The 20,641-nt window shown below is 36.2% G+C and overlaps 1 long non-coding RNA gene across 23 annotated transcripts in view; it reads left to right on the top strand.

Annotated features, from left to right (window-relative positions):
- LOC128106537 (uncharacterized) overlaps nt 1-17,749 on the top strand; it is a 221,710-nt gene extending 203,961 nt beyond the window's left edge. For 19 of the 23 annotated variants that reach the window (XR_008216794.1, XR_008216807.1, XR_008216804.1 and 16 more), the window contains 2 exons: nt 14,719-14,853; nt 15,760-17,749. This is a non-coding gene — a long non-coding RNA (uncharacterized LOC128106537). Of the gene's footprint in view, nt 1-4,662; nt 5,635-7,292; nt 7,355-9,579; nt 9,900-10,213; nt 10,343-14,718; nt 14,854-15,759 lie in introns of all 23 variants that reach the window. The other 4 variants (XR_008216789.1, XR_008216788.1, XR_008216793.1 and 1 more) reach the window with 2 other exon arrangements.
- The last annotated feature ends 2,892 nt before the right edge of the window (nt 17,750-20,641 follow it).

The following is a 20,641-nucleotide window of genomic DNA, read 5'->3' as shown; positions in this document are numbered from 1 at the left end:
AGTCTCCATGACATTATTGGGGATCCTGACAAAAAATCCACTTGCAAATGGCTCCCAATGTTTGTCATGAATTTCTACATAAGACCTGAAAAAGCTATAAACAGGTTCCAAACATACAAAACAGAGCCTAACGTGGCTTCCTTGTCCTACAGTCGCTCATGTAAAAAAGATTACAAATATGCAATAAAGCAGGTTCAGATGGAACAAAACCTCTAAACAGGTTACAGTGTGTTTAAGGATGTTCATAGGCCTAAGGAGAAAAAAGAGAAAAGGGGTATAGAGAGTCTTAAAAATAGTTTAAAAAATAATAAATTCTTTAAACAGAGAAGTAAGATAATTAAAAAAAAAAAAAGAATAGTAAGCCATGTAAGAATGGGGAATACTCTAACACAGAGAGCTTTGTTAGTGTTCAATTTTTTGAATGCTAACAAGCAGACAACAGCTGCTGAGAGACACTGGATTGTGGAAGGGACTGCTGAGTTAAACCAACCTATATTATTTTAGAAATGCCTTAACTCTAAAAATAAATTTAAAAAAAATGTAGTATGTTGGAGAAGAGATTATGCTTTTGTTTCCACAGGAAATGAAAGGCTGTGAATTCTTTACAGGTTAATAGAGATCCAATTTGATCAGGGCAGATACCTGAAAATCTGGCTATAGACATAAAGGAATAAACACAGGAGAGCCCACCAGCACTGAGTGGACTAACAGGTGAATCTTTGTTCTCATAGCTGAACACCCCAGCCTCTAGGCTTTGGGCCCAGGGGCACAACCTTGTGCCCCCATACCACTACCCATGGCAGTTCCAGTTTCAGGCCAGCAGACATGTCTCCTATAGAGAGGTCAGAATACCTCCCCCCACCCACCAGACCCTGGAACCCACAAGCCCCACCTCCTTCAAACCCACCCACTCTCCAAGACTGCAGCTGCTCCCTGAGACAGAGCCTGCCAGCACTGACTGGACTAAGAGCTGCTCCCTGAGACACAGAGTCCATCAGCACCTATTGGATCAAAAACCCCTATTAGACCAAGAGCTCCCATTGAAAGAAGAATATCAATCAGACCAAGAGAGTCTCCCTCAGACACAGACACCACTTGCACCTAGTGGACGAAGAGATGGGAAGATGCCAGTGCAAAAATACAGTCAACAACAAAAAGACCAATATGGCACCATCAGTAGTTCTACAACAGCAAGACCTGAACATCCCCTCACAGAAGAAGCAGAAGAAGTTGACCCAAAAATGACTTTAAGAAGATGATAGAGGTCTTTAAAGAGAAATGAAAAATTCCCTTAAAGAAATCGAGGAAAAGACAAACAAAAATTGGAAGAAATCAATAAATCCTTTAAAGAAAGCCAAGAAAGAGCAACTAAATAGGTGAAGGAAACAGTCCAAGACTTGAAAACTGAAATAGAGGCAACAAAGAAGACACAAACTGAGGGAATGTTGGAAATGGAAAAATCTGAGTAAATGAACAGGAACTACAGATGAAAGCATAACCAACAGAATGCAAGAGATTAAAGTGAGAATCTCTGACACTGAAGATACAATAGAGGAAATAGATTTGTCAGTAAAAGAAAACACTAAAGCCAATAAAGTCATAACACAAAATGTCCAGAAAATTTGGGACACCATGAAAAGACCAAAGCTAAGAATAACAGGGATAGAAGAAGGAGAAGAATACCAACTCAAAGACACAGAAAATATATTCAACAAAATCATAGAAGAAAACTTTCCCAATCTAAAGAAGGAAATGCCTATGAAGATACAAGAAGCTTATAGAACAACAAATAGACTGGATCCAAAAAAAGGCCCCTCACCACATAATAATCAAACCACTAAACATACAGAACAAAAAAAAATATTAATAGCTGCAAAGGAAAAATGTCGAGTAACATATAAAGGCAGACCCATCAGAATAACACCTGACTTCTTGATGGAGACTCTGAAAGCCACAACGTCCTAGACAGACGTTATGTGTCATTAAGAGACCATGGATGCCAATCCAGACTATTATACACAGCAAAACTCTCAATCATCATAGACAGACTAAAAAAAAAAAAAATATTCCATGATAAAACCAGATTTAAACAGTACCTATCCACAAATCCAGCCCTACAGAAAGCACTAGAAGGAAAACCCCAACCTAAGGAAATAAGATGCACCCATGAAAACACAGGCAATAGATAATCCCATACCACCAAATATCAAAGAAGAGAAACACACAACACTACCACAAAAAACAAACAAACAAACAAACAAAAACAGGAATTAACAATCACTAGTCATTAATATCCATTAGTATCAATGGTCTCAATTCACCTATAAAAAGACACAGGCTAACAGAATAGAATCAAAAACAGGATCCATTCTTCTGCTGCATACAAGAAACACACCTCAACTTCAAAGACAAGACATTATTTCAGAGCAAAAGGCTGGGAAAAGATTTTCCAATCAAATGGACTTAAGAAGCAAGCTAGTGTAGCCATCCTAATATCTGATAAAATAGACTTCAAACTAAAATTAATTAAAACAGATCAGGAAGGATATTACATATTCATCACAGGGAAAATCCACCAAGATGAAGTCTGAATTGTGAACATTTATGCCCCAAATACAAGGGCACATTTGTGAAAGAAACATTACTAAACTTAAATAGGAAATCAAACCCCACACACTAGTAGTGGGAGACTTCAACAACCCACTCTCACCAATGGACAGGTCTGCCAGACATTAACTTAACAGAGAAATAAGGGAACTAACAGAGATTATGACTCAAATACATTTAAAAGATATCTACAGAACATTCCACCCTAACAAAAAAGACTATACTTTCTTCTTAGCATCCCATGGAACCTTCTCTAAAATTGACCATGTGCTTGGTCACAAAGCAAATCTCAACAGATACAAAAAATTGGAATAAACTCCTTTATTTTATTGGACCACCGTGGCTTAAAGTTAGATTTCAATAACAACAAAAATTACAGAAATCCTACAGTCTCATGGAAACTGAATAATGCCCAGTTGAACCACCAATGGGTCAAGGACAAAATAAAGAAAAAAATTAAAGATTTCCTAGAATTCAATGAAAATGAATGTACAACATATCCAAACTTATAGGACACTATGAAAGCAGTGCTAAGAGGAAAATTCATAGTACTAAATGCCCACAAAAAGAAGATGGAGAAGTCTCACACTAAAGACTTAATAGCACACCTGAAATCTCTAGAACAAAAAGAATAGACACCAGGAAATAATCAAATTGAGAGCTGAAATCAATAAAATAGAAACAAAGAGAACAATACAAGGAACCAATGAAACAAAGAGTTGGTTCTTTGAGAAAATCAACAAGTTAGACAAGTTCTTATCCAGACTAATCAAAAGGCAGAGAGAGAGCATCCAAATTAGCAAAATCAGAAATGAAAAGGGAGACATAACAATTGACAATGAGGAAATCCAGAGAACCATCAGGTCATACTTCAAAAACCTGTACTCCACAAAATTGGAAAATCTAAAGGAAATGGAGAGTTTTCTGGATAGGTACCACATGCCAAAGTTAAAGCAAGGCCAGATAAACTATTTAAATAGGCCAATAACTCCTACGGAAATAGAAACATTCATTAAAAGTCTTCCTACCCCCCAAAAAAGCCCAGTACTAGATGGTTTTAGTGCAGAATTTTACCAGATTTTCAAAGAAGAGCTAATTCCAATACTCTGCAAATTGTTCCATATAATAGAAACAGAAGGAAATTTATCAAACCCTTTTTATGAGGCTGTAGTTATGCTGATACCCAAACCACACAAAAATGCAACAAAGCTGCACAAGGTGTCAAACCTTAGGCACTGGGATCCAAAAATCCTGCTCATGCACCAGGGACAGATCCTGATCCCCCTACCTGTGGGCCCCCCAAAAAGTTCAATCTAAATAACTGTCTCCCCTATCCAGGGGTCCTAGTCCAGTCTCATGGGGGCTCCACAGCTGTTGGTCCACAGTTTTTGAGTTTTCACTGGTTTGGCTGGCCGTCTCTGTATATTTTCTCATGATGATCTTAATGTCCCTACCTTGCTCAGCCTTGGTGCAGCGGGGAGGCCTGGAACCTGCCTCACATGAATGTACCAGGCTCTGCTGACTCTCCATGAGAGACCTTGCCTTGGATGAGGTGACTATTGGGGGGTGGGTTAGGGAGGAAGGCTAGGCAGCGGGAGGAGGGAGGAGAGGGTGATTTGGGGTTGGTATGTAACATGAATAGAAAATTTCTTAAAAAAAAATAAAAAAAAAAAAAGAAAGAAACCCAGAAAACCTACAAGACAAGTGATGCGTATTTTACTTTCTCAAACATAAAACAAAAAAATCATCTTTGGCTATCTTATTTACAACATACAGTCCAAACTTGTGTTAATACAAATATGTATGTTACCTTTGAAAGGTTATGCATTTTCAGAGCAAGGAGACCAGACACCAATGAAAATGGGTAGCACAAGTGATCCAGCCTCTCAGAGTGCCTCTGTTGCAGTTTCCTCACAATTCTTCATCCAGGACAGCTTTAAGGCAACTGGCTGAGATGGTCCAGCCTCACAGACTGTTCTAGACAGCATTATAAGTAAACCTGTGCTTTCCCATAGCACAGATACTGAACAACAGTGTTATGGCTAATTTTTCTAGGACTTGACCATTATCCCAATTTTCTTGAGTTCCCCTGAAGATTTCATCATCCCCAGGAAGCAGAGATAAGTCTAGAGAATGTGACACCCACATTCCCAAGAGGTGAGGTGGGTGGTTTTGGTCATTCAATGTTTGTCATTATTTAGAAGTGTTGGTTACAAGTCGATATTGGTCATGGTCAGAAAAAAAGCGGAACAAAAGAGATTAGATTCAGGGGTCTCTTTCTGAAGGGAAAAACAGGGGATATAGTATAGAAATGATGGATAAAAGAGAAGACTTTTGGGTCTGCTTTTGAACTAAAAAACAACTACTAGTCTCAAATATTTTACATTGGTATGGATTTTTACATATTGATACAAATTTAATGTAATATTTGTTAGACTATATATATGTTTCTAATTTTCTTTAAGGTATTATAACTATGCAGGTCACTTAAAAATGTAAAGTTCTAGTTCTTGAAAGCTATTATTATAAACCATTTAGGATAATTAAGTAACACAGATTAGTAGTTAGTCATCTATAACAATCCAACTTGCAATCATGTTAGGTATGTTTTCAATGTCAATAGAGATATATTTTAGATAGGTGGTCTTCAAACACTTCAGAGATCTACAGACTATGGTATTTAAAAAGTTGTAAGACTTTTCATGACAAAGAAACACATCTTTTCATGGCAGCACCAATCTACTACAGAGAAGATGATGGGCATCAAAGAACCTCTATACGGAGTTTCCTTTCTTGGGGACAAGATAGCCACTAGGCAAGAAACTGCCATTGTCTCAACTGCTGACAATATGCTGTCCAAATTGGACAAGCAGGACACAAAAGAAAACCACTATCAAACTTTGCCTTGATAAGATGGGACAGTCCTTCAAAATTCCTGCTTCACAGAAAATTCTATCAGATATTCTGAGCATGTACACCAAAAAGGGATGCCCCAATGTTACAGAGGAACCTTGTGTGACTGTCCAGGTAGCTAGCTCTTTCTGTCATTTTTGTAGCTTTGGAAGTTGTTTAGTTTGTACTTCATGTAACAGTATATTACTCATGTAATAGTATATCTTTCTTGAGTATCTGATGGAGTTGAAGACCAGATAGTTATAGTTTTTCTTGATACCAAATTCAGAAAAGAAACACACAAAAGAAGTAAAATATATATAAGATTGAGAGACATAAAAGCTTAAATTGTTTATCTAAGAAAATGTTTTGAGGTCTAAAAAGATAGTTTTAAGATGATAATACTAGTTAGGAAAAAAATGATTTAGGTATAAAACTTTAAATTCATCAAGATAAATAGATAACATTTTCTTCAAATATGCCAAATACAAATGGACTAGACATTGTGAATGTAATTGTTACTTGATAATTGTTCTTACTGTATATAGTTTCTTTTGTTAAATTAATACCATTCCTTTCTATTTTGACAATACCTGATAATTGTTCTTAATGTTTATAGTTTTGCTATGTTAGAGTTAAAACCTTTATTTTTTATTGAGACAAAAAGGGAAAATGTTGTGGAATAATCTTTTTGTACACTGTGAAGATATGTCCCTCTGATTGATTTAATAAAAAGCTGAATAGCCAATAGCTAGGCAGGATTTTCAGTTCAGAGAGGATGCTAGGAAGAAGAAGGTAAAAACACCAAGAGATGCAGAGCAAGCAGGATAGACAAAATGGAGATGAGGTAATAAAACCATGAGGCAGAATGTAATTTAATAGAAATGTGTTAATTTAAGTTATAACAGCTAATTAGAAACAAGCCTAAGCTATCAACCAAACTTTCATAATTAGTAAGTCTCCATGTCATTATTGGGAGTCAGTTTTCTCCATGAAAAATCCACTTATAATCCTTCCCAAATGAAGTTACTCAGAGATTTGATGAAAGAAAACCTTCTGGAAAATGGTTGCTTTAAGGGAAAGTAAAAAAAAAAAAAAAAAAAAAAAAAGACTAGAAGATTGCAAATGACTACAAAAATTCCAGAATTGTAAAAAAATCAGACAGTAATGAGATTCTGTTAACATAACATAGCCAATGTGGAGAAAATTATATATGAATTCCAGAATACAAATATCTTACCAAGGGAAAAAAAGAAACATGTGAAATGCATGTGCCCATCCTAGGTCAGACTGTAAACAAAGAAGAGAAATATCAGGAATGTCATGCATAGTTATGTTAAAGTACATGAAAAATATTGTTCTAGACAGAATGTGTTTTTATAAGCAGAATGAGAAAAACTTCTAGACATTCATAGAAACAAAGAAGTGTCCAGTGAAGATTTAGTTTATACTTGTAATTGACACAGTAAAGACTTCATCTAAGTCTTCATCACATCTAAGAGAAGCTTTCTACATGTATGGAATGTGATAAAACTTTCACTTCAACCACTTTCCTTCAATGGTATGGATAGATTCATCTTGGAGAGAAAACTGTATATGTAAGCCTTGTGGTAATCCCTTCTATGTTCATGGTTCTCATAGACCCTATTAAGGGATTCACAGATAACAGATATAGCATGTGCTCAAATAGTATGTAAAAAAATTCACAATTGCAGTGACTTGTGGTATAATGAAAGAATTTACAATGGAGAAAAATCCTATGCAAATAACCAATGTGGGAAATTCTTTATTAGGGATACTCCTTATGAAGACATGAAGAACTTCACTGTGAAACCCAGTGAGTTTAACCTATGAGGTAAATCTTTAGTCTCAGTTCCTTTAAAAAAATGATCTACAGGAAGGATGTTTTCAAGATCAATTTCTTTGTCAATACAATCTAAAAACTTACATTTGATAGTAATATAGAAACAAACCGAGTAAAAAAAATGTAAATCTTGGACAAACATTTATCCACAGTATCCAGAGTCCATCATAAATAAGCCTTTCACCTTTTGTTGGCCAGTTGCAGGATGAGTTGAAGCCTAACTGTTGGGGACAGTGTGGCAAGATGCAAGCTGACAGGCAGACCCAGAACATCTGACTGACCCCTGCTGCAGGCTGTGCACATTCAATACAGGACAAATGTGCACAAGATAACAAAATGGGCTTTTTAATCAAGGAGCAGGAAGAGTGGAGAATAGAAAGGAGAAAGCCCAAATTGCAACACCGGGGATTCTCTGCCCATCAGCTCATCGATTCATCTATAAAAGCAGGAGCAGAAGCCCAATCTGTTGGACAAACTCCAGAGTGTCATTAACAATGAAAGGAGCTGCCTTTCATTAGAGATTAAAAGGCAGGCTTATACAGAAACAAAATGAGTTATTTGAAAAAGCAAAATCACTATGAAACAAAGATGAAAAATTGAACAATCTGCAAATGAGAGGAAAAACAAAACTGAAAGACCCTTTAGGACAACAATTAAACAAACATACTAAAAAGCTTGTTAAATATCCCAAGGAATAGCAGGGAGAATGTGACAGAAGTGTAGTTACAATAGAAACTCATGCACGCTAGAAATGAGAGTCAAAATAATAAGAAAAAAGTACTTGGGTTGCATAATAAGGGGAATTTTGTGTTCATATAATACAGTAAAGGAAAAATTAGCTACATATTTCATGAACTTTGAAAATATAGTTTTATGTTAATATTTATTAAAAGTATGTAAAGATGCCAGGTGTGGCACAGTGATGCATTTCTTTAATTCTAGCACTGTGGAGGAAAAGGCAAGTGATCTCTGTGACTTTTAGCCAATATGATCTACAAGGGAGTTCCAGTCCAGCCAGGGATATATATTGAGACTCTATCTCAAAAAAATAGTTAAAGAATATTTTAATAACCATAGAAGACTCATGTGTCCTTAACTGTAACATATACATAGATCTAATTTTTTATTTGCATCATTTATTTAATCTCTTAGGCAACATATGAGTACTAAACATTCTGGATTTTCATGGTGCCCTTGGTCACTTAAAGCAATACTTTTAAGTTTCATTCAGGTACTGGTTAAAATTCAAGTCATAATTTTAGATCACAAATACTCTCATCAAAAGCTGGATGTAGGGGTATGCCCCTTAATAATCCAATTGCTGTGCACAAATAGGGAGTTCCTGGGAGTTTGTTAGTTAACATATAAGCTCCATGTTCTGTGAGAAACCCTGTCTCAAAAAAATAAAACGTGGAGTGATAGAGATGACACACAGTGCTTATATCTGGACTTCAATGAATGCATGCAATCATGATCCCTCACAAACACATGAACACATATTAATGTATTACTACACATACACACACACACACACACACACACATACACACACACACACACATACACACACCATTCATCTGAGTTGTACCATAGTTAACGTACTTTAGTTATTAATTAGTGTTTCATCATGTCTCATGTCATCATGTGATTATCCAGCCATTTGTTGAGAGAAATCTCTAGTTTCTTCACTTTGGGGATATTGTGCAAAATTTCCGTGTATATTTTTAAATTTAGTTTCTATGATTATTCTTGTATTTTTGGAGATAATAACTTTTTACTTCCTTTAGTTGTTGAATATATGTTTTGTTATACAGAATTTTTATTAGAAACATCCAAATCTTCCTTACTTGATATGCCATTATATGGTGGATATTTATTGGTGAATGATACCTTGCATGCTTGTGTTTTGAAACAATAGTGTTAGGGTATATATATATGTGTGTGTGTGTGTGTGTGTGTGTGTGTGTGTGTGTGTGTGTGTGTGTAGCCTTTGTATGAGAACATGTTTTCTGTTTCTTTATATGAATGTGAAATAATATGAGTGACTAGGTCATTCACTCACAGTATTTTTAGATCTTAATGAAACTATCACTGTCTTTGATAATGGTATTACCATTTTGTATTCCTGCCAGTAATTCATAGAGGTTAACTCCACTATATCTCTTGCTATTCTCTTTCATGTTTTCTGTGTTGTGGATTTTTGTGCCCTCTCATAGATATGCAGTTGCACCTTACTGTTTCAAGCTGAAAGTCCTTAATGGTGAATGATGGCAAACATGATTCACTTGGCTCACATGCAACTTATGTTTCCCATGGAAATGCTTTAATTCATATAAACTTACATTGATTTCATTAATAATCACAACAAATTTTTTTGGGACATAGAATTTGTTTCACTGAATCTACAGTACAAGTGTGGAGATATGAAATTTTGAAAAAACAGAGTCTTTTTATCCATAAATGTGGGTCACATCTTCATCAAGATAATCTGGTTTCTAATATTGTTTTTCATTTTTCTACTATGGATTCTGTGCAGGTAAGTTTTTTGACATTTGTAGCTAAGTATATTATTTTAGTGTCATTATAAATGGTATGTATTTTTAATTGCAAATTCCATTTGTTCATTGTAGCTCATTAGTAAGCAATTAGCTTTTGTAATATTAACCTTGTATCCTGCAGTGTTAATAGGATTAGTTATTAGTTCTGGGGAATTTTGTTGTGTTTTGATAAGCTTTTTTTAAATTTCAGAATGTTATAGGATAATTATGTCATCTATGAACAAAGACAATTTCATTTATGCCCTGTGAATCTACAGCAGCTTTTATCATATTCTTTCTTGTGGACTTCCAGGACCTTGTTAACAGCTCTTATGAGAGTGGATACTATTGCTTTTATGCTGATCTCAGCAGAAGAGCCTCCATTGTCACAGCATGAAGTATGGTGTCTCCAGAAACTATTTAAAAAATATCCATTATGGAGGTCAGATATTTCCTTCCTTAGTCCTTAGCAACAAATGAGTTGACTTAAAATTTACAATAGATAAAATGCATTATTCATTCAGTAGAAAAAGTTCTTTTAGATGTAAATTTGGTTTATTCCTGGCTTGCCATATTGCTCACAATGCAGGAGAGTGTAGCTGGAAGTTTCTCAGTTTTCACCAAGCCCCTGCAGTCCTGTGGCCCACTTATAGAATAATCACTCAGAAGCTTATATTAATTATAACTGTCCAGCCATTAGCTCATGCTTATTACTGACTAGCTCTTATACTTAAATTAACCCATAATTCATATCTACGTTTAGCCACATGGCTTGGTACCTTTTCTCAGTTCTGCCTTCACATCTAGCTTCCTCTGTGTCTGGCTGGTGACTCCTGACTCAGCCTTCCTCTTCCCAGAATTCTCCTCTCTGCTTGCCCTGTCTATACTTCCTGCCTGGCTATTGGCCAATTGGCATTTTATTTACCACCAAACACATATTCACAACATACAGAATGACATCCCACAACAGGGGAGTGGCAGCATGCTGCAGGTCTCTGTAGTCAGAAGATTTCCTGTGTCTTGCCTTGCCCACGGTCAGGACAAATCTCTCACCCACTGTCCCACAGCCTTTTATAAAATAATCACACAGAGGCTTAATATCATTTTCAAACTCTATGCCCTAATGTCTCAGCCTTCTTGCTAGCTAGCTCTTACATCTTAAATTAACCCATTTCTATAAATCTATACCTTGCCACATGGCTTGTGGCTTACATTACTTTACGTCTTGCTTCTCCTGGTGGCAGCTAGCAGTGTCTCTCTTCTCTGCCTTTCTCCTTCCTCTCTTTCTAGTTGGAATGTCCCACCTAACCTTATTCTGTCTCACCATTGGCCAAACAGCTTTATTTATCAACCAATCAGAGCAACACACATTCACAGCATACAGAACAACATTCCAGAGCACTTCCCCTTTTCTGTCTAATCAAAAGGAAGGTTTTAACTTTAACATAGTAAAATTACATGTAATAGAACAATTATCAAGCAAGAATTACAGTTACAATATCTAGTCTGTGTTTTGCCAAATTAAAGAAAATATTTTTTCAATCCTTAATTTGTGAGTCTAAAGTTTCATATCTAATTTATCTTTTATAATAACCAAGGAAAATTATAACTATATAGCCTTCAACTACATCAAAGATGTCAGAAGGATATAATATTAACTAAGTAAATAGTAACTGCATTGTAAGCAACTTCCCAAAATCCAGAATGACAGAGACAGCTGCCTGCCTGGATAGTCACCCAAAGTTCCTCTACAATGTTGAGGCATCCTTCTTAAGCCTATAGGCCTAGAATCTCTCAGTCACTTCTCTGTGTGTCCTGTAGAATATCTGGCAATTTCTTCTGCAAAGCAGGAACCCGAAGGACCATCTTGCTCTTCAGTGCTCACCTTCTTATGGATCCTGCATGTCAAGTTTATATAATATCTTGTCAAGCAGTCCAGGCAAGAACAGTTTCTTGCCCAAATGGTCATTTTGTACCAAGAGGAAGATAAACTCCATGTAGAATGACTTCAATGCTCACCTTCCTCTTCCAAGTAAATGAGTGCTGCCAGGAGCAGATGTGTCTCACTGTCCAGAAAAGTCTTAAGTTTTTACAACATTTTAAATGCCATATTCTGTAGGTCTTTGAAGTGTTTGAAGATCACCTACCTAATTGAAATATATCTATGTATACCTAGAAAACTTAACTAACATGACTACAAGTATGATTATCATAGATGACTAATTATTAATCTGTATTTCTTAATTATACATTACAATTTCAAATGAGCTACATAAACATAATACCTTAAACAAGAGTAAAAATATACATACAGTATAACAAAATTAACTTTAAATTTGTATCAATAAACTAAAATCCATAACAATGTAAAACATTTTAAACAAGTTGTTGCTCTTTAAAAGTAGATTCAATAATCTACCCTTTCGTCCTACCATATTTATACTATCCCTTTTCCTTGTATCTTTATGTGGCTTATTTTTTATATTACTTTTATTGCATATTTAAAGACTTCATTTTTTTAAAAATTTCTGTTTCTTTATATAATTGTCTATCTTCCTCTTCTTCTTTCTTCTAAGCCTACGTACATTTTTACACACATTGTAAACAGTTTAGAGTTTTATTTCATCTGAATCTGACTTATTGTGAATTTATAATCTTTCTTTGCCCAGGAGAGATTTTATATTGTTAAGCTGCGTAACTAATACAAAAAGCGGCAGCCTTGGTTGTTGACTCCACCTACCTCAGCTCCCCAACATGGTGGAAGTATGCCTACCACCAACTCCTGGAAGCAGTGTGTCTATATCTCTAAGAATCCTGTGTTGCCCAGAAACCTCTTTCTTTCTTTGTCTGTACTAGTAAAGTTAAATACACCACACACCATGCTGTGCATCTTGCAGACACCACTGTGTACCATGACAGGAATTCTCCATGCTGCACTCAAGCCCACACATACTCCATGAGCTTGCCATTCTGTATATAGTTGAAGTCCTCAAACCACAGTGTCTCTGTACCTTGGCATCTCTATAACTCAGCCCACATCAGACATGAAGTAGAAAGCTGTTTTTTCTTCCATTATTGTGTGTTTAGAAGCCCTTTTTAAACTCTTTTAGGCCTTATGGAAATTTGAGAGCCCCAAGATGGTATGCCAAATGTGGAAGTTTTTTCTACAGGTCTCCTACAGCAAGATGACCACAATTGTCAATTGACAATCTACTGTGTTATTCTCCTTTGATGTTGAGTAACTTCAGGGTTAAATGCATTTTCATCATATAATACTGTCAACTCAGGACAGGTGTTTTAAGTCAAAATGCATATCAAACCCAGGAGTGTCTGCAGAAAGAAGCGTTATAAAATGAGAAAGCATTGTTATTTCTATATGGAATGGGAGTCTGGTCCAGAGTTACGTGGCTCAGCTTGGTATTGTATTTGCTTCAGTACTGAGAAACCAAAGAGTAAAGGAAAATTCATATGTTTTGGTATTTGTTTGCACATTTGAGGAGAAATTGTGTTGGTAAAAACCTTGGAAAAGAAACTTATAGCACTGGAATGAAGAAAAACTGTCTTCAGGTTTCCACCTCATCCTACAGTGATATAGCCACAACACAGGAATCTGCAAGAAAGCCCCAGAATTCCAGAAATGGAGGCATAGAGACTGTGAATATGTGTGGGGAGGAGAATGACCATCCACAGAGATCAAGTCCTTGGCTTTCCCTTCTCCAAGAGACTAACGCAAATGCACAAAGTCCTGTGAGGAGAGAAAGCATTACGTGCCCTACCCTATGTGTCCTGCAAGGAGAAGGCTTTGCATGGTTCTAAAGTTGAATTACAATGAAACATTTTTTACCAGAGCCCAGCTTCTCACTGTATAACTAGCAGTATCACTTGTCAGCACAGTGTATTGTAGAAAGCAACACAATAGAAAATTTAGTACTTCAACCCCCCACCCATTCTATGCTGTTTGCTTTCTTCAGAGAAGTTGTAATTATGTACCTCTGGCTGTTCTGAAATTTACTGTGTCACTGTACAGGTAGAGCATTCTCTTGCTTCAGCCTCCCCTGTGTCTGTGAGCAATCAGAGATAAACACCTATCTATGTACTCATATATGTGTAGCCTTAAGAAAATGGCCTTCTGTCCACTTACACCACTGAGCATTCCTTATATAAAATGTCAGTATTTCCATAGTCACTTCACTATATTTTGGAAGGTTATTCCTGGAAATTTGAAATGAGCTATACCAGTAAACAAAATTCCTTCAAAGTCTCTATGTTAATTTTGTGAGTTTTCCAGGTTTTTTTTATATTAAGCTTATTCTATACATTAAAATATATTTCAGGGAATCCTGGTTATTTTCTTGTTCACAATTGTATAAAGATAACATTATATTAATTTTTAAAAACTCATAGTTTACAATAAAAGATATTTATGCTTAAAGATGATTTAGAGACTGTTATAAAATGGTATAATTATTTAAACTTTGTGATTACTTCAGAAAAATCTTTTTACTGTTTATACACTAAGAAAAACATAGAGACTAATCGAATTTTAAAAATAAGATTATCTTCAGAGAACACATATTTTTGGAGCATCAAGTCTTGACTCATATTTTTGTGTTGTGCTACAGTTTAAATGTTATGCAACTGCACACTTAGTCAATAGCATCTGGGTACATTCTATAAAAATGTTCTTTTGAGTCATTCCCAGTTGAATTCTTTGCAGGAAATGATTTGTCTTCATGAATAAAATTCTAATCCGAAGCTTAACAATATACATCAAATAGACTCTTGCACAGAAAATGGCTTTCTTCTTTGTTCCCATAGGTACTTGTTCCCTTTGCTCTATGCTGTGCCCCAGCATGTAATTAAAACGACCAAAACACAATCCAGACATGCAAAATCCAGACACGCATCTTACCGGAAATTCTATCCACCTCTTTCGCTGGACTCATGCAGCCTGTAAGTGAATATCATCTGTTGTTAATTTGCTGGCTGCTGCATTCTATTCCTGTCATCTGCAAAACACTCTCCATCATGATGGATGTAAAAGTTGCTAATTTGTGCCCAATTTGTTCCTTCAACGTTCACTTAAAAAAAAAAAAAAAAAACAACACCTGTGTACATGTGTGATTGGGTGTACATCTGTATATGTTAGAGTGCAACTTTGGGGTAATGATGCTCCCTTTTCCACCTTGTTTGAGAAGGGGATGTTTTGCATTTGTGACAACCAGGCTTCTTGGTCCAGGAGTGTCAATGGATTATCCCTTATCATCCTCCAGTCTCCCATTAAGGGACATGGATTTGCAGAAGCTTAGGCTGTTGCATCTAGCTTTTATGTGGGTTGTGGGAGTCCAAAACTGATTTCCTCAGACTTCACTGCAAACATTTTCACCTACTGAGCTGGATCCTCAGCATAGCTCAATTGTTTTTACTTCTTTAAAACCATGTATCAATTTGCCTATGTATTAAATAAAGAAAGGAACACAAAAGAACAGATCACCACAGAATTACTGCTTAAAAACTGTCACAATTTACAAATCTCTGTTAAACCACAAAAATGTATATGTTATCTTATAAACACCTGTTTTATACTTTGCCTTGTCATTACATTCATTATTAATGTTATTTTAATTAAAATTATAACTAATAAGCTCTCAGAGATGAGCTCATTAAAATGATTACAGATTACAGACTTGACCACTTTGTATTGAATGACCAATTGGAAATCTCATACCTTGGAGAGGCCAATCCTTCTGCATTAGATGTCTGTCATTAGATGCCTGCAGATCATTGTCTAGACCTTGAAACTTAGGAGATATTCAATTTCCATGTTAGCATGTCCATTGATATCTTCATTTTTTTCAGGTTTTGTTTAGGCTGTCGTTCAAGGCAACATAGTCTCAGGGCAGACTTCCTGGTCTTCTGGCTCCTATAATCATTCTGCCCTCTCTTCTGTGATGTTCATGTGCCTCAGGTACTGGAGTTTTATTGTAGATGGACACATCAGCACCAGGGATCCCATGATCCATTGATCTCTGCATTTTGTCCAGTTATAGTTTTCTGTGATAGTCTCCATTTGCGTAAAGAGAAGCTTCTTTGATGAGGGTTAAGAGCTACATTTCTCTGAATGTGTAAGGATAATGCTTAGAATGTAGTTAGGACTTACATTGGTCAAGTAAAGTGTTGCACCCCCACTTCCAGAGAAACAACAAATGTGATGGCTCATGGACTCCTAAAGAACACATCACCCCTCAATTCACTGCTGGTACCACTTCTCCATGCTTAACCAGGCACCTACTCAACAACCAGAACCTGACTTTCCAAGATATCCCAATGAAGGCCATATCTGCTCTAGTGTTTCATTCATTCACAATTTCCTCTTCTATACAACCAGGGCACTTATTTGTTCCATTCTTTCTGGCAGTTATCACTCTTCCCAAGTCTAAGAACTCTCATGAGACCAATGATAACATTCTACTTTTTTTTTTCCATAACAACCTTCCCTCTCAGCTCTCTGAAGGAACAGGTGACTGAGATCTCCACACCTAAGATTTCCACTATGACATTCAACTGAAATGCTTCTTCACTCACACATCCTTCCATTCATGACTCTGACTTCCAACTTCCCCATCCCACTTTACCACAAATTAGCAGGAAGTAGTCTCAAGAATTTAGCACCCTTATTCCCCTATTTGCTATCCATAACTCACCTTTCTATAATAATCAAAATGGAGGAATGTTGACATTCTGGCCCACACCTTGGGACCCACCCTATGTCCTGATGTAAATCCCCCCCCCCACCATGCAGATGCTGTGTCTGGGGTATGAGTGGCTTTCCAGTGTGCCACACTACAGCCTGCCCCCTTGTCTGCATGGTGTGTATGCCTCAACTGCTGCAGGGCAGCTTGGGTCCACCCACCAAGGCCTGCATGCCATATTATTGCAATGATAATGAATTTTCTTCCAGCATTTAGATCCTCCATATCCCAGAGTGGTTGGTCGGTCAGGTTTCTAGTACCAGGCATGATTTCCCATTGAACAGGAATTAAGTTCAGTTAGATGTCTGTTGATCACCACCTACAAGTGCCACCACTGCCTCAATAGGGATGTATTGTCCAACTGGACATTGTTGTAGTTCACAGGTCCCAGCTAATTAGGAGTATTTATTGATGCCCTCCATGGCAGCTTGAATAATGATAATATCTGGTACAGTAGAAAGTAGACCATAACATGAGGCTTTCAGGCTCACTCTTGCTTGTATCATCTGAGACCAATATACTGAATGTATAATCTTCAGTAATAGGCACTTACATTCAATGTCTGTGAGACAACCAAGAGCAATAGCTATTATCTATACCGTTTAAGAGTCATGTGGACTTCCTTGAAACAACAACTCAAATGGAAATTTCTTCTGTCTAGCATGTTTTTTTTTATTATACAGTCTATGACTTTTGTTGGGAATAATGTCTGCTCAAGTGGTAATTTTGCTATATACATATATGTATATATGGATATATACACTTATACACATTGTATGTAATATTAGGCAAATATAAAATATTTCCTTGAGTTTTTATCACAACTGTGGCCTTCTTCTTCTTCTTTCTGATATCTTTTCATCCTCTCCAATCTGAACATTTGGCACCTTTTTCCTTCCCCTTTTCACATCACTTGTGTATTGATATTCCCCTCTCAACTTCCAGCTGTCCCCAATCTCCCTTTATATTCTTCCTGTTATATATTTATACCTGAATATTTGGAGCAAGGAACTACAGATGAGTGAGAACATGTGTTGTTTATCTTTCTCTCTGGGTTATTTCAATCAATAAAATATTTTCTGGGTCAATAAACTTACCTGCAAAATTTGTGATTTGATTTCTCTTTATAGCTGGATAATACTTTACTGTGTATATGTTCCATATTTTCATTATCCACTCATCTGTTGAAGGACATAAAACAATAAAAATGGACTCAACGATTTGCATTTATGTATTTGTGTATTTAACAGTAATAATCAAGAAATAAAGCTATCAGTTTGAGAGGGAGTGGGAAGAATTGTTGGAGGGGGTGGAGAGAGGGTGTATGGGAGTGGTTGGAGGGAGGAAAGTGAAGAAGGGAAGTGTATTTTAATTGAAGTATACTTAAATGAAAGATTGTAAGAAAACACATTCTCACTGGCTTCTTAATTGATTTAAAAATCAATTAATTGTCCAATAAAGCAAAGAATGAAAGGCATATTCTAAAATTCTGATCTATCTAATAAAAGTCATGATTATGGAACTAGAGTTGTGGTTTAGCCATTAAGATCCTGTAGTGTTCTTTCAGAGGAACTGAGTTCAGTTCCCAGCATTCAATACTGGGTAACTCTGGTGCAGGGAATCCAATATCTCTGGCTTCCTAGAAAACATATACTTTTGAGCAAATACACAGAGCAAGACATACACCTACACATACATAAAAGTAATAATAAAATATTAAGTAAAATAAAATCATGTTTACTTAAATGTACCCTGATTATACCTCTGCAATAGTACAAAATGTTTCAATATATCACATAATATCAAAACAAAAACAAAAACGCTAAACGGTAGTAGAAGTATTTCTGTGTCCTGCCTGACCCACGGTCAGGACAAATCTCTCTCACCCACCAGTACCACAGCCACTCAGACCCAAGTAAACACACAGAGGCTTATATTAATTAAAACTGCTTGGCCATTAGCTCAGGCCTACCACTGACTAGCTCTTACACTTAAACTCAGACCATTTCTGTTAATCTATATGTTGCCACATGTTCCATGGTTTTACTTGTGTGCCATTACATGCTGCTCCCTGGATGGTGGGCTGACATCTCCTGACTTACCCTTCCTCTTCCCAGAATTCCCCTTGTCTGCTTTTCCTGCCTATACTTCCTGCCTGACTACTGGTCAATCAGGTTTTTATTAAACCAGTGTATAAGAAAATTATCCCACAGCACTAAACCAATGTGAAGAAAGATGACTTGTTTTCTTTTTTGTGATGCTGCACTTGGAAAACTACTGTTGGAGTTCTGAACACAACACAGTAAATAAGGTACTGAAAATTGCTATTCCTTTAACTCATGGCTAAAAATACATCTGTTCCCATTTAAGTCAAGTGGCCTTCCTTTTGTCCACCAATGTTATTGCATCTCTTCCATCTATAAAATCTGTTCTATTTTTGTTAGCTACTTATGTGATTATTTTGTTATTTTACATTACTTATGGTTAAAATAGTTCTATTTTTCTGTCTGTCACTGATACTTCTCTTTACTTTATATTTGGGGACAGATGCATAACTAATATATTAATGACAAAAACACTTCCAATTTTGAGTGGGCATATAAAGAGTATGAATTATCACTTCTCTCCTTAGATAAAGGAAAGCCAGGAGAAAACTTAAAATAACCAGGGTTTACTGGAACCATCAGAAAACTGTGGTCACAGGGCAAACCCTCAGCTCCAAACTGGAAAGACAGGCAAGCAAATAATCACAGCCAAGATCTTTTCATCCAAAGCAGAAGCTATCAGAGTCACAAAACAAGAGAATGAGTTACAGGGTAATTTTGACAAATTGGTGGAACAGGGAAATGGGCCAGCATGAAAATAGAAACCTCTTGAAAGCTGTAAGCTTAGGAAGTTTCTCCAAACTCTTACATTTTTAACTCCATGAACTGACCACCTTCTCCTGGTGGAGAACCAAATAATCTACTTTGGCTTTGGCAAGGAGTAAAAAGGAGAAGTGAGTTGAAATAAAGCTATAACATTTTCTATCTCAAAGACATGTTCTAATTGGAATGAAAAATATAAGCAGAGCAACACTGGCTTGGAGACTGGGTAACAACTAATTTTCTGATGGGCTAGTATAGAGAGGATAAGGATTTCAACATCAGTGTCCTGTTGCATATTCAGTCTCTTTGAGTACATCTTTTGGTGAACTTGTGCTGGTCATGACACTCTTCTGTGATTGGTGACACCCATGCCTAATATGTTTTCCTTCTTCAGATAAATGTGGTAGTATCAGACAGAAAAATAGGACTGCTCTTTAAAAGTCACATAAGAAGCTTTAGAAAATTATCTGCACTCTTTATAACTATTATGGTAAGAATTGGAAGTTAGGTTGCAATAATGGGCCAGTATAGAAAGCCTTTCAACACTGAGTATGCTCTATAGCATTATGTGAGTGAAGACACAATATTAGAGAGTGTGTAACAAGGAACATTTTTATCCCTAATTAAAGATTTTTACTAATGGCAAATACTGGACACCAATAACATAAAGGCAAACTGAGAAACCTTATTCTGCTGTACCTTTGTGAAATTTCAAATACACAAGCATTACAGTTTTTACACTGTGGTAAAATATAGCAAACACCATTATCACCAATTTTGTAAAATCCTCTTTGGCATTGAACTCACCCACAATGTCGTAAAGGGATACCACTTAACAAATCTGAATCTCTACATACATTAACGTTACAAAATGGACAGCTCCTTTTCATCTATGATGCCTGAGTACACAGAGAACCTAGTGTAATGAAATACAGTGTTTGCCTTCTGTAAGGAAGGAACTACTTCATCTTTCACAGTAGTGGCAAGTTCAAATTATAGCATATTTCTCCATTACTTCATTTTAAGGTAAAAAATATTTCATTGAAAGTACATTCTATATTTTGTATAAATACTTACCTGTTAATGTAAACTTGGTTTGTTTTCTATTTTAACTATTGTGAA

Source organism: Peromyscus californicus, unplaced genomic scaffold (genome assembly GCF_007827085.1).
Source record: "Peromyscus californicus insignis strain IS unplaced genomic scaffold, ASM782708v3 Scaffold_9__1_contigs__length_137607984, whole genome shotgun sequence".
In the NCBI taxonomy this organism is placed as follows: Eukaryota; Metazoa; Chordata; class Mammalia; order Rodentia; family Cricetidae; genus Peromyscus; species Peromyscus californicus.
Note: the sequence above shows the minus strand (reverse complement) of the source record. Positions and strands in the feature narration are given on the sequence as shown.